We start from the raw sequence: 12,553 nt of genomic DNA, 5'->3' as shown, positions 1-12,553 counted from the left end.
GATGGTTTCACCACAGAATCCATGGCTGTTAGGAAATAAGAGCAGCAAACATCACTAATCTACTGGAACTTGCATCCTTGAGCCCATCAACTAGCCCTGCCAATGGCTATATTTATGCTACACATGGAAGAAATCATTGGGCTCTTTTGACACACGCACATGGTATAAACTGAAGGTATAAATAATAGGTCCTTTGCATAATATGCAGAAAGTTTTATGTTCTTATGGAATACCCTAGAGCAGTTTAGATGAGTGAACTACACATATTAGTGTGGGTAAAGCTCAAAAAAAAAAAAGTTACTGAAAGATACAAACAATATGATGTCACTTATTAAATATAAGATGCCACAAAACATGGAATGGAAAGATAACACACCAAAAACCTGATAGTAGTTGCTTCTGGTGATTGGGAATAAAACTGAGGTGGGCTTGGAAGGGAAGTTACAAAGGAGATTTCAATTTCATTAGTACTGTTTTTTTATAAGATAATGAAAAAGTAAATATTACAAAATGCTAACATTTGTTAATTCTGATTAGTGAGTAAACAGGTGTTTGTTAAGTTAGCCTTGTGTATTTGTGTAACTTAAATTTTTTTTCAAAATTAAAAAAAACCTTTATCTTATAAACATTTGGTGGCAATGATCTTAATCATTAAGTAGCTCCTAAGCATCCATCACATGCAAACAACAAATCTTTATTATTTACAGGCACAATTCAAGTGATTTACATGTATTATGTTAAAAGGTAGGTATCTGGTAGGGGGGAGCATCTGGCTGGCTCTGTTTGTAGAACATGAGACTCTTGATCTCAGGGTCATGAGTTCAAGCCCCACAATTGGTACAGAAGTTACAAAAATTTAAAAAAAAAAAAAAAGGTAGTATTCTTTAAGGGAGAAATGCTTATCCTCCTCACTTCCAGTATTCATCAGCTATAGCCCTGACCTCAATCTACTCTCAGGAAGACTAGTGGTTTTTCTGATTGGTGTGTTTGGGGAAAAAACAATATTGCTTAGCTCCTGGTTTGCCAGGATATGCCTGCTTGCAAAAGGTACACATTTTCTTCATTTGACAGTGTCAGTGTGCCTCTGCAGAAAGAGACATGTGCTTGTCCTACACTTGGAGAAATGTGCTGGGTAAATTAGGCTCATCAGTATACCTAATTCTCGATCAGTTTCAGAAACCACGGTTATGGCTGCACAGTGAAGCCACATTCTTCAAGCCATCTTTAACTAATAAAGGGAAAATATATAAAAATTTTTATCTCAATCTGCCTTTCAGTTGGTTCCATACTTAGGCAGATAATAAAGAGATTATTTATTGTCCTTCTACATCAACACTATTGTTGTTACCATTTTATAGAAGAGCAGATTTAGGCTTATAGACACTAAGTAATTTACCCAATGTGTAGTAAATAGCAGGGCTGGAGTTCTAATTCATATTCATTATTTCAGAGTTCATATTCTTTTTTTACTTTTTTTTTTAAAGATTTCATTTATTGGGACACCTGGGTGGCTCAGTTGGTTAAGCAGCTGCCTTCGGCTCAGGTCATGATCCCAGCGTCCTGGGATCGAGTCCCACATTGGGCTCCTTGCTCGGCGGGGAGCCTGCTTCTCCCTCTGCCTCTGCCTGCCATTCTGTCTGCCTGTGCGCGCGCTCTCGCTCTCTCTCTCTCTCTCTCTCTGACAAATCAATAAAATCTTAAAAAAAAAAAAAAAAGATTTCATTTATTCATTTGACAGACGGAGATCACAGAGAAGCGGGCAGAGAGAGAGTGGAAGAAGCAGGCTCCCCGCCGAGCAGAGAGCCCGATGCGGGGCTCGATCCCAGGACCCTGGGATCACGACCCGAGCCGAAGGCAGAGGCTTTAACCCACTGAGCCACCCAGGCGCCCCCATCAGAGTTCATATTCTTAATTATTATGCCAAGGCATTACGCTACCATATCTGGGCATAGAAAAGCAATACCTACTACTCACTAAAAATCTTCAAGATGAACTAAAAAAATAAAGGTTAAAGCTTTTCTTACATACTTTTCTACATACTGAAAGAGGGTAGGAAAGTGCACATATTTAAGTGTGAGCATATGTGACAGCATGTACAGCGAAAGTACTATTTATTATAAAATCTCCTTAGGAAACTTTTAACCTCCAAAACTAGTTCAAAACTAGTAGGCATGTTTGCTTTCAGCCATGTAGGTACCCACCTCCCTCAACTATGACTCAGGATACCACAGATGCATAGCAGGGCTGCTTATCTCCCGTGTTCTAAATGAACTGTGTTCAACCACTCCCTTAAGTACAGTCCCACGGACAGAGGGCTCAGTTCTGAGCCTCACCTTATGTCAGCCTCTACCTTCGGCAACCCCTCCCTGAGGGAACAAACCTGTTTCCCTCAGCAGATCAGGCTTGCCTAGCTCCAGGGTCAGTACTAGCATTTGCAACTCAAGTCTAATTGAGTTGACAGCTCCAGCAGCCACCACAACAGCCTCCTCACCAAGGAGGGAGTAGCCCCTTAGCACAGACTTGCCCATACAGACATTCACTTAGGTCTCTGGATTCACACTACACACTGTCCACACCTCTGGCAAGAGCTCTATACATCCAGCTGCATGACTCTCATTCATTATTCTCTAGCTACCTTTTTCTCCTTAGTGGACCCAATCCAGTTCTATTAACTTTAAATGACACCTATTAACTGACAATTTATACATAATTCTCAATTGTATTTCACTAGCCTGGAGGGCCAGATTCATGTATCCAACTGTCTATTCAATATCTTCACTTGGGTATCACAAACCAAACTTTCAATTTGCTTTTAAAATTACTTTTGAAACTTGAAGATCAACTAGGAGAAACTGACCAATGAATTACCAACAGCACATGTGTTCCCATAAACATGTGGAATCTCTGTGGAGTCCAGTATACATGGAATAGCACCGGCACTGGGAATAATTACTTGCGCAAAACAAGTAGTACTTCTACAAAGGGAGTGGAAACGATGCGGATTTCATTCATTTTAGCCTCAACTCTTTTCTCCCAGATCTCTCTAGCTTCATTTCTCACCCCAACCTCCTTTACCACTCCACTTCCAGACATCTATCACCACTATTTCTTTGATCTGAAATGTTCTCTCCTCTGCCCTGGCCCTAAGCAAGCAAAATTCTGACTGTCAAGGTCCAGATGAAATGACCCCTCTCCCATGAACCCCTTCCAGATCTCTCCAAGAGGAGAATGAATGATACACATGGGAGGAAGGAGGGGCCAAATTTTTGGCCTTTCTTTCATCCCTACACCCAACTGTCTTTGGCTATACCTTCAAATATTTCCAGAGTCTGACCACCTCCACTGGCACTGCCCTAGTCCAAGCCACCATCAGTCTCTTACTTGGATAACAGTCTCCTAACAGATCTCCATGCTTACACCCTTGTCCCCTATAATCCATTACCCTTTTAAAAGAATATTTATTTCTTTATTTGGGGGGGGCAGGCAAAGGGAGAGAGAGAATCTCAATCAGACTCCCCACTGAGAACGGAGCCTGACATAGGTCTCAATTCCAGGACCATGAGATCATGACCTGAGCCAAAATCAAGAGATGGACATTTAACTGACTGAGCTACCCAGCCACCCCTAATCTAATTTATAATACAGTACCCAGTCTGGTCTCGTTAGAAAATGAAATCAGATCATCTAGTTCATCTGTTCAAAACCATTCCCAAATTCCCAATTCTAGAGCATAATCCAAAATCCTTAATATGGCCTGCAAGCCCTGTAAAATTTAATCTACTCCCAGACCCTTCCCTGATTTCTTCACCTAGTATTCTCTACCTCACTCAGCTCTAGCTGAACTGGCCTCCTTGCTGTTCTTCCAAGAGTGTCTGAATTACACTCTCTGGATCCAGTTTCAAACTAAACTATAAAATACCGATTGCAATAAACTTTTAAACTTCAGGTTTTCATATTTGAAACTGGATCCAGAGAGTGTAATTCAGACACTGTTGGAAGAACCGCAAGGAGGCCAGTTCAGCTAGAGTGTAATTACACTGGTCAATTACACTCTCACCTTCAGGTTTTCATATTTGCTAGCCCCTCTGCTTGGAGTCCTCTTCTCCCGGATGTACATGCAGCTTGTTCCAAGTACTGCTCAAATACCACCTTATAAGAAAAACCTCCCCTGTTAACACTATATAAAACAGCTTATACATTCCCATCATTCTCTCTCTCCTTACTCCAAGTTATTTTTCTTTTTAGCATTTGTAAATTATATTATTATCTCTTGCCCCCTCCCATTCACCAGAATATAAGCTCAATGCCCATGAGGGCCTTTGCTAATTCTGCCTACATCGCATATACCACTGCTTGGCATATAGCAAATACAACAGACTATATGTTCCTTAATGTATAAAAGAAAGAACAAAAAGCCTCCATAGACATATCCCAAAGTACTGTGTGTAATTCAGACACTCAGCAAACATTTAATAATGCCTTTTTAAAAATATGTGTATATGTCTTCTGGTCTATCTAACAACGTTACTGGCCAAAGTCTTATGTTATAAATCTAGGAATTGTTTAGTCCTCCCAAAGGAATCAGTTTTAAGTGAAAAAGTTCAGCCTCTGCTATTAAAAGTATCTAAGTTTAAAATTTTATGGCAATCGGTATTTTATAGTTTAGTTTGAAACTGGATCCAGTTTAAGGCTTCAACTATACAATCAGAAGCTCATTCTTTCTCTTTTATTTTTCTTTACCATTTACCTAGTGAAAAGAGACAGAGAGTATGCATTAAAGAAGCCTCTGAATTTGAACTCCAAAGAAAGCCCAGGTTCTAAACAAAAAGTGAAGTTTTTCTTTATAAATTTCTGGAACTGATTAAACTCAACCACAAATTTTATCTGTTTTGAACCACTTTAAAATATTTAAAGCACTGCCAGATATGTAATTCTACATGAATCACAAGACTTTATCATATATACAGATCCCAGATAATCCTGAAGACTGTGTTCTAATTATATATTTGAGAACCTTTAGTTCAGTTAAAATCATGATTTCATTAAGTTAGAGAGTAGGGCAGGTTGGTGACTTAAGAAATGTCCAAAAGTAAGCATTCCCAAAGCCTGCAGTGTCCAAGTGCTCAGATCCCAAAGCTTTAGGTAAACACCTAAAGCTCAACATTAATAGAGGCTTCCCCAAGACATTTCCCCCCAAATAATAAAACCAATCCATTTCTTTCTTTGGTGCTTAAAAAGTGGTCAGGTTCAGACCACCTTCCCCAACTCCCCCCAAAACAAATATATATATATATACAAAGGAAGGGATTTGGGATACAACTTCAGATACAGAGATCAGTAAGCAACCTAGGAATATACAAATCAATAATCCCTCAGGTGGGTCCACATAAACTGCAGAATACCACAATATAACTGAAACTTTGGTCCACCACTGGCAAATACATAGCAAGGGACAGGAAAGGCATGTAAATCATTCCTTTGTGAATTCCTTTGCTTTACAAACAAGTACTAGATTGCTATGTCTACTTTATAGAAAGTTATTTCTATTATTAGAAAAAACTGAAAGCAAAGAGAGGTCAAGAGCCAAATACAAGTAGAACTTCATGCTGGTGCTGTGGGTTAAAATTGCACAGGTATACCGGGCTCAACCATGCAGTAATTTCATCAAACAACCTGACTCTCTGAACAATGAGTTAGGGAAAAGGACTGAACAGAAAGATTTCTTTATTCTCATACTCATTCTCCCATCTGTAAACACCGTTCTCTCCTTCTCACTCTCTCTCACACACTAACTGTGCATTTCCACTGCCAAAAGCCACATTAAAAGGCTAGGAAAAGACCACAATCACCTGGTTAACCTCTAGCATAACTACTGACTGGAGCATGCTCTGAGTCCCCCAGCACTGGCTGTACTCTGCAAGTGGATGTGGGTGCGTAAGCCCACTGGGGTTTAGGAAAAAGGAGAGTTCAAACAATGTTCTTGTCAGCACTTTAAACAAAAAATCCATTCAGTGGGAATGGCACCATGTTCCTTTTGCCCTTTCTCCCTAGGAACTAAATTAAACAGATTACAGACAGCGGCAAGATCTGGCCTTAGAACAGCCTCCCCCTTATTTATTATTTTTAGCAATTTAGTCCGACAACGCCTGACAACTAAACATGCCTAGAATAGCTAAAGGGAGGGGGGACTATCAGATACTACCAGCAAAAAAACACTAGTCATCACTTCCTCCAACCCTAAGAAAGAATCATTTTCCATGTCTTCATAGCATCATGCAGAGTTTGAGCTTTTAGAGTCTCACATAAAAACAGAGTCCATATAAAACATCAGTGGAAACCGATAATGCTTCCTGATCTGGAGGATTGTTCCACCCTCACATGTGTTTTCTTAAAAACAAAAGCAGAATAAAATGAACTAAGTTGTTTTACACAAAAGTTAGGAGTAAAATGCATCTGTGTCCATTCTGGAAGAATTCCATCACAAGATAATTATGTACCCAAAAGAAGGGCTTCATGAATAGTGATGGAATTCAAATATTTTTATTATGCTGGTGACAGGTGAAAGAATTGAGATAAGCTTAAGTGAGGAAGGAGAAACTCCTCTAATTAATCAAAATTAGGAAGAAAGCACCGCCCACAGACACTCTATTTATAAACGAAATAATGTACTAAAAATTCTCAGAAAAAATGAAAAAACAAAAGGGATAACGTAGTAGAACTATCTGCTTCAGCAGATTAAAATTCATAAAAATACTTTTTTTATTGTTTAGTAAGGTAAAATGTCCATGTATGTTCAGGAATTTATGATTTATGAACAATTTCTGAACATTTTTTGCCACTATTCCAAGTATGATGTATTATAAGACAGTATAAAATAAAGCTCTACAAACGAATAAAATGATGTCTTTCTGGGTCTGTTATTTTAACTTACATATGTAGGATTAATAATACAGCTCCATGCAAAAGTATCTCTAAAACAGGTAATGCCCAATATATACCTTAAGCTATCACAAGCCAATTACTGTAATTTAAGCAACTACTACAAAGATATCAAAAGAAATGTTACCTTTTACTACATTTTAAATCACAAAGCTGTGAGCAGAAAACTACTTTTATTTTACCTTCAAAGAAAAGGATTCCAATTAACTTTTTAAATTAAATCTGGACATGAAAGGAAACTGGTTTTTGTTTTGTTTTGCCTCCTTCCATATTTTTTTAAGAGGGCATTTTTGCTCCTCAAGTTTCAATTCAGAAGAATACCAAGGCTATAACAATAAATTTAACAGAACTGCCCGCAGATATCTTCTAACCCAATCTCTCATTTTACAGATGAGGACACTGAAGCTTAGAGTACAGCAGGGGGTAGAATTCAGAACTCCTAACTCAGCAGAAGGTATTTAAATTAGGAATCTAGGGTAATGAATGCTCTGTTGTAAATCTAGTAGACTTGGAGATCTCTATTTATGGTTCAAATATCAGTATGGATCTTGTTCTTTTGAGCCAACATGCACAGTGTGCTCATTAGTACAGGTGTGGCCTGTCCACACTGAGTTTCGAACAACTCACTCCCTCTGGCCAGTATCTATTACTTTGGGTTAGGGAAGACTTGTGTTTGTAAGGACTGACCAGACTCAGAATCTAGAGTAAAGAAAATATACTGATTAACATCCCCTTACCATCTAGATACAAGAGCAGGGAGGCATGCAGTAACATGAAAGGAAATTCAAAGTCTAACTCATCAAAGAAATCATTCTCTAGACAGGCTGAAAGTGACTGCAGGAACTCTCATGCATGGGAGGGAGGATAAAGACAAATGATCATGGTTAGGCACAGAGAAAAGTCAGATCACAAAAAATACAAAACAGTGAAACTTGAGGTTAGTCAACAACCCTCTGAAGCCCTTAAAGGGATAGTCTGGTGTGGATATAGACAAATATTCTAAGAAGGAAATCAAGGCACCCTGGGAATGCATTCTACAATAAAGGATTAATAGACTGAAGATGCAGAAAGCTTAACTCAAGTCTAATTGGAATGCAAATCCTTCTTTTACCTTAACTATAAAACGAAGACACACATATCAGTGAACAAATGAAATCAGAGCAGTGTTATGTGTAAAATATTTGTAATATGTATTTTACAAATAAGGAAGGCTGTATAGTTAACAGGCCAAATCTATTTGAAAGGATCATATCTGAGTTCTCGCCAGAGCTGAAATATTATTTTTGAAGTAAACTCTATCCCCAATGTACGACTCAAACTGACAACCCTGAAATAAAGAGTCACATGTTATACTGACTGAGACAGCCAGGCATCCCTGAACTGAAATATTTCTAATAAGAAAGTGAAATACCTCACAGTTTACATTGGGTAAATATTAGATCTTGGATCATAACAAAACATATACACTGACAGAGGCATTGAAAATACTGATAATAACCAACAAAGAATACTCAACCAGAAAAAGAGCATATTGGGCTTTTTCAGACTCGTTTTTCTCCAAAAGCCAAAGAGGAAGATTATGCAGCTACATTAAGCCTTAAGACACCAGGAGAGAGAGAATATATATAGTTCACTACAAACTTTAGGGCTTCCAACCATCAGGCTCTTTTAGATTTAAGTCTTAAATAACTAAAAACTATTTTAAAACAAACACCCATTTTTATAAATGTTGAGAATGCAAATGAAATTCTATAAAGAGATAAATATTCATATCTGAAATCCCAAAGTATGGGATGGCAAGAGAAACATCACTGAGGACTCTCCAAGTCAAAACATGGAACAGAGATGAATTTACTAACTTGCAATTATTTTTTTTAACAACAAAAAAGCCACTCAGAGGGTCTAGTGACCTAGCTGGAGGTGGGATACCATCAAGCTAATTTTTAGAGTACAGACATTTTATACTTTAGTACTCAAAGTCTTGGGTCAGAGCAGCATAGGTCTCTGAAAAAGAGCTCCCTTCAGCAAATGACTAAAGATTAATTGTACATTCTATTAAACATCTTGACTTGTTAAGAATAAAAATGGACTCTCTATGAAGATAAATTGTGGTAACTCTACATAACGGAATAACATACAGCAATGAAAATGAACAAATCACAATCTCGAGTAACACAGACATACCTCACAAACACAACGGTGATCAAAAGGAGGCAAAAAATACATATAGAGTGATTTTGTTCATATGAAGCGTAAGAACAAACGGAAGTAAAATACACTGTTTGGGGGGGATATATATAGGTGGTAAAAAAAATTTTTTTAAGATTTTATTATTATTATTTTTTTATTTACTTATCAGAGAGAAAGAGGGAGAGAGAGCCAGCACAGGCAAACAGAATGGCAGGCAGAGGCAGAGGTAGAAGCAGGCTCTCTGCTGAGCAAGGAGCCCGATGTGGGACTCGATTCCAGGATGCTGGGATCATGACCTGAGCCGAAGGCAGCTGCTTAACCAACTGAGCCACCCAGGCGTCCCTAGGTGGTAAAATTTTTAAAAAGGAGAAAGGAAAAGAATACAATTGCACCAAAAACAGTAAGATACCTCGGAATAAACCTAACCAAAGAAGTACAAGACCTGTACTCTGAAACCTTAACACTGATGAAAGAAATTAAAGATGACACAAGAAACAGAAAGACATTCCATGCTCATGGAGGCAAGAACAAATATTGTTAAAATGTCCATACTACTCAAAGCAATCTACACATTCATACAATCCCTATCAAAACACTAACAACATTTTTCACAGGGCTAGAACAAACAATCCTAAAATTTGTATGGAACCACAAAAGACCCCAAATAGCCAAAGCAATCTTGAAAAAGAAAAGCAAGGGCGCCTGGGTGGCTCAGTGGGTTAAGCCTCTGCCTTTGGCTCAGGTCATGATCTCAGGGTCCTGGGATCGAGCCCCATATTGGGCTCTCTGCTCAGTGGGGAACCTGCTTCCCCCTCTCTGCCTGCCTCTCTGTGTGCTTGTCATCTCTGTCAAATAAATAAATAAAATCATTTCTAAAAAAAGAAAGAAAAGAAAAGAAAAGCTAGAGGCATCACAACTCCAGACTTCATGTCATACTACAAAGCTGTAGTCATCAAGACAGTTTGGTACTAGCACAAAAACAGACACACAGTTCAATGGAACCCAAAAGAAAACTGAGAAATCGGGACACCTGGGTGGCTCAGTTGGTTAAGCAGCTGCCTTCAGCTCAGGTCATGATCCCAGCGTCCTGGGATCAAGTCCCACATCCGGCTCCCACATCCACATTGGCAGGGAGCCTGCTTCTCCCTCTGCCTCTGCTTGCCACTCTGTCTGCCTGTGCTCGCTCTCGCTCCTCTCTCTGACAAATAAATAAATAAAATCTTTAAAAAAAAAAAAAAAAGACTGAGAAATGAACCCATAATTGTATGGTCAATTAATCTTCAACAAGCAGGAAAGAGTATGTAATGGGAAGAGACTATCTCTTCAAAAAATGGTGCTGGGAAAACTAGACAGCTACAAGCAAGACTGAGACTAGACCGCTTTCTTACACTATACACAAAAATAAATTCAAAATGGGGGCAGCTGGGTGGCTCAGTGGGTTAAAGCCTCTGCCTTTGTCTCAGGTCATGATCCCAGCGTTCTGGGATGGAGTCCCGCATTGGGCTCTCTGCTCGGCGGGGAGCCTGCTTCCTCCTCTCACTCTGCCTGCCTCCCTGCCTACTCGTGATCTCTGTCAAATAAATAAATAAAATCTTTTTTTAAAAAATAAATTCAAAATGGACTAAGCACCAAAGGTGAGACCTGAAACCATAAAAGTCCTAGAAGAGGGCGCCTGGGTGGCTCAGTGGATTAAGCCGCTGCCTTCGGCTCAGGTCATGATCTCAGGGTCCTGGGATCGAGTCCCGCATCGGGCTCTCTGCTCAGCAGGGAGCTTGCTTCCCTCTCTCTCTCTCTCTCTCTGGCTGCCTCTCTGTCTACTTGTGATTTCTGTCAAATAAATAAATAAATCTTTAAAAAAAAAAAAAAAGTCCTAGAAGAGAACAAAGGCAGTAACTTGTTTGACATCAGACATAGCAACTTCTTTCTAGATTATAACTCCTGAGGCAAGGGAAACAAAAGCAAAAATAAACTACTGGGACTACATTAAAATAAAAAGCTTCTGCACAGAGAAGGAATCTATCAACAAAAGTAAAAGGCAGCCAGGGCACCTGGGTGGCTCACCCACTTAAGCGCCTGACTCTTGATTTCAGCTCAGGTCATGATCTTGGGGTCCTGAGACTGAGTTCAGCACTATACTCCATGCTTAGCAGGGAGTCTGCTTGGGATTCTCTCTCTCCCTCTCTCTCTCTCTGCCCCAGGCCCTGCTCAGGCACATACTCTCTCTCCCTCTCTAAAAATAAATAAATAAAATATATCAAGAACTTGTTAAACTCAACACCCCAAAAATGAATAATCCAATTAAAAAACAGGCAGTAGACATAAACAGACATATTTCCAAGAGAGACATACAGACATCCAACAGACATACTAAAAAGGCTTAACATTGCTCATTAGGGAAATGCAAATCACAACTACAATGAGAGATCACCTCACACCTGTCAAAATGACTAAAATCAAAAACACAAGAAACAACAGGTGTTGGCAAGGATGCAAAGAAATAAGAACCCTCATGCAATGTTAGTGGGAATGCAAATTGGTGCAGTTATGCTGGAAAACAATATGGAGATGCCTCAGAAAGTTAAAAGTAAAACTACAATTTAGCATCACTCAACTAGGTATTTACCCAAAGAACAAAAACAGTACTAATTCAAAGGGATACATGCACCCTGATACTTACAGCAGCATTACCTACAAGAGCCAAATTATGGAAATAGACCAAATGTCCACCAACTGATGACTAGATAAAGATATGGTATATATTATTCAGCCATTAAAAAAAATGAAATGTTGCCATTTCCAATGACATGAATGGAGCTAGACAGTATTATGCTGGCAAAATAAATCGGTCAGAGAAAGACAAATACCATATGATTTCACTCACATGTGGAATTTAAGAAAAAAACAAATAGGCAAAAGGAAAAGAAAGAAAAAGAGGCAAACCAAGAAGCAGACTCTTACTTATAAAGAACTGATTGTTACCAGAAGGGAGGTGCGTGAAGGGATGCGTTAAGCAGGTGATGGGGATTAAGGAGTACACTTGTGATGAGCACCTGTGACGTATGGAAGTGCTAAATCACTATATGATACATTTGAAACTAAGGGTATACTATATGGTTTGTTTGGATTTTGGGGAGGAGGCTGAGGATTTCATTTATTTATCTGAGAAAGAGAGAGAAAGCATAATCGGGGGAGGGGCAGAGGGAGAAGCAAACTCTCCATTGAGCAGGGAGCACAACATGGGACTCAACGTGCAGCTCAATCCCAGGACGCTGGTATCATGACTTGAGCCAAGAAGGTGCACCAGTACACTGTACGTTAACTAAACGGAATTTAAATGAAAACTTAAAGGAAAAAGTTAATACCTATCACAAAAATTAGGGTTATAGCTATAGGAAGGGGCAGGGATGGCACTGTGATTAAGGGA

The 12,553-nt window shown here is 39.1% G+C and overlaps 1 protein-coding gene across 1 annotated transcript in view; it reads right to left on the bottom strand.

The window, feature by feature from the left end:
* PFDN1 (prefoldin subunit 1) overlaps window positions 1–12,553 on the bottom strand; it is a 67,281-nt gene that overhangs the window by 13,583 nt on the left and 41,145 nt on the right. The gene's annotated exons all lie outside the window — the stretch shown is intronic.

The sequence above is a fragment of the Mustela nivalis genome (genome assembly GCF_964662115.1).
Source record: "Mustela nivalis genome assembly, chromosome: 3".
NCBI classification, from domain to species: domain Eukaryota; kingdom Metazoa; phylum Chordata; class Mammalia; order Carnivora; family Mustelidae; genus Mustela; species Mustela nivalis.
Note: the sequence above shows the minus strand (reverse complement) of the source record. Positions and strands in the feature narration are given on the sequence as shown.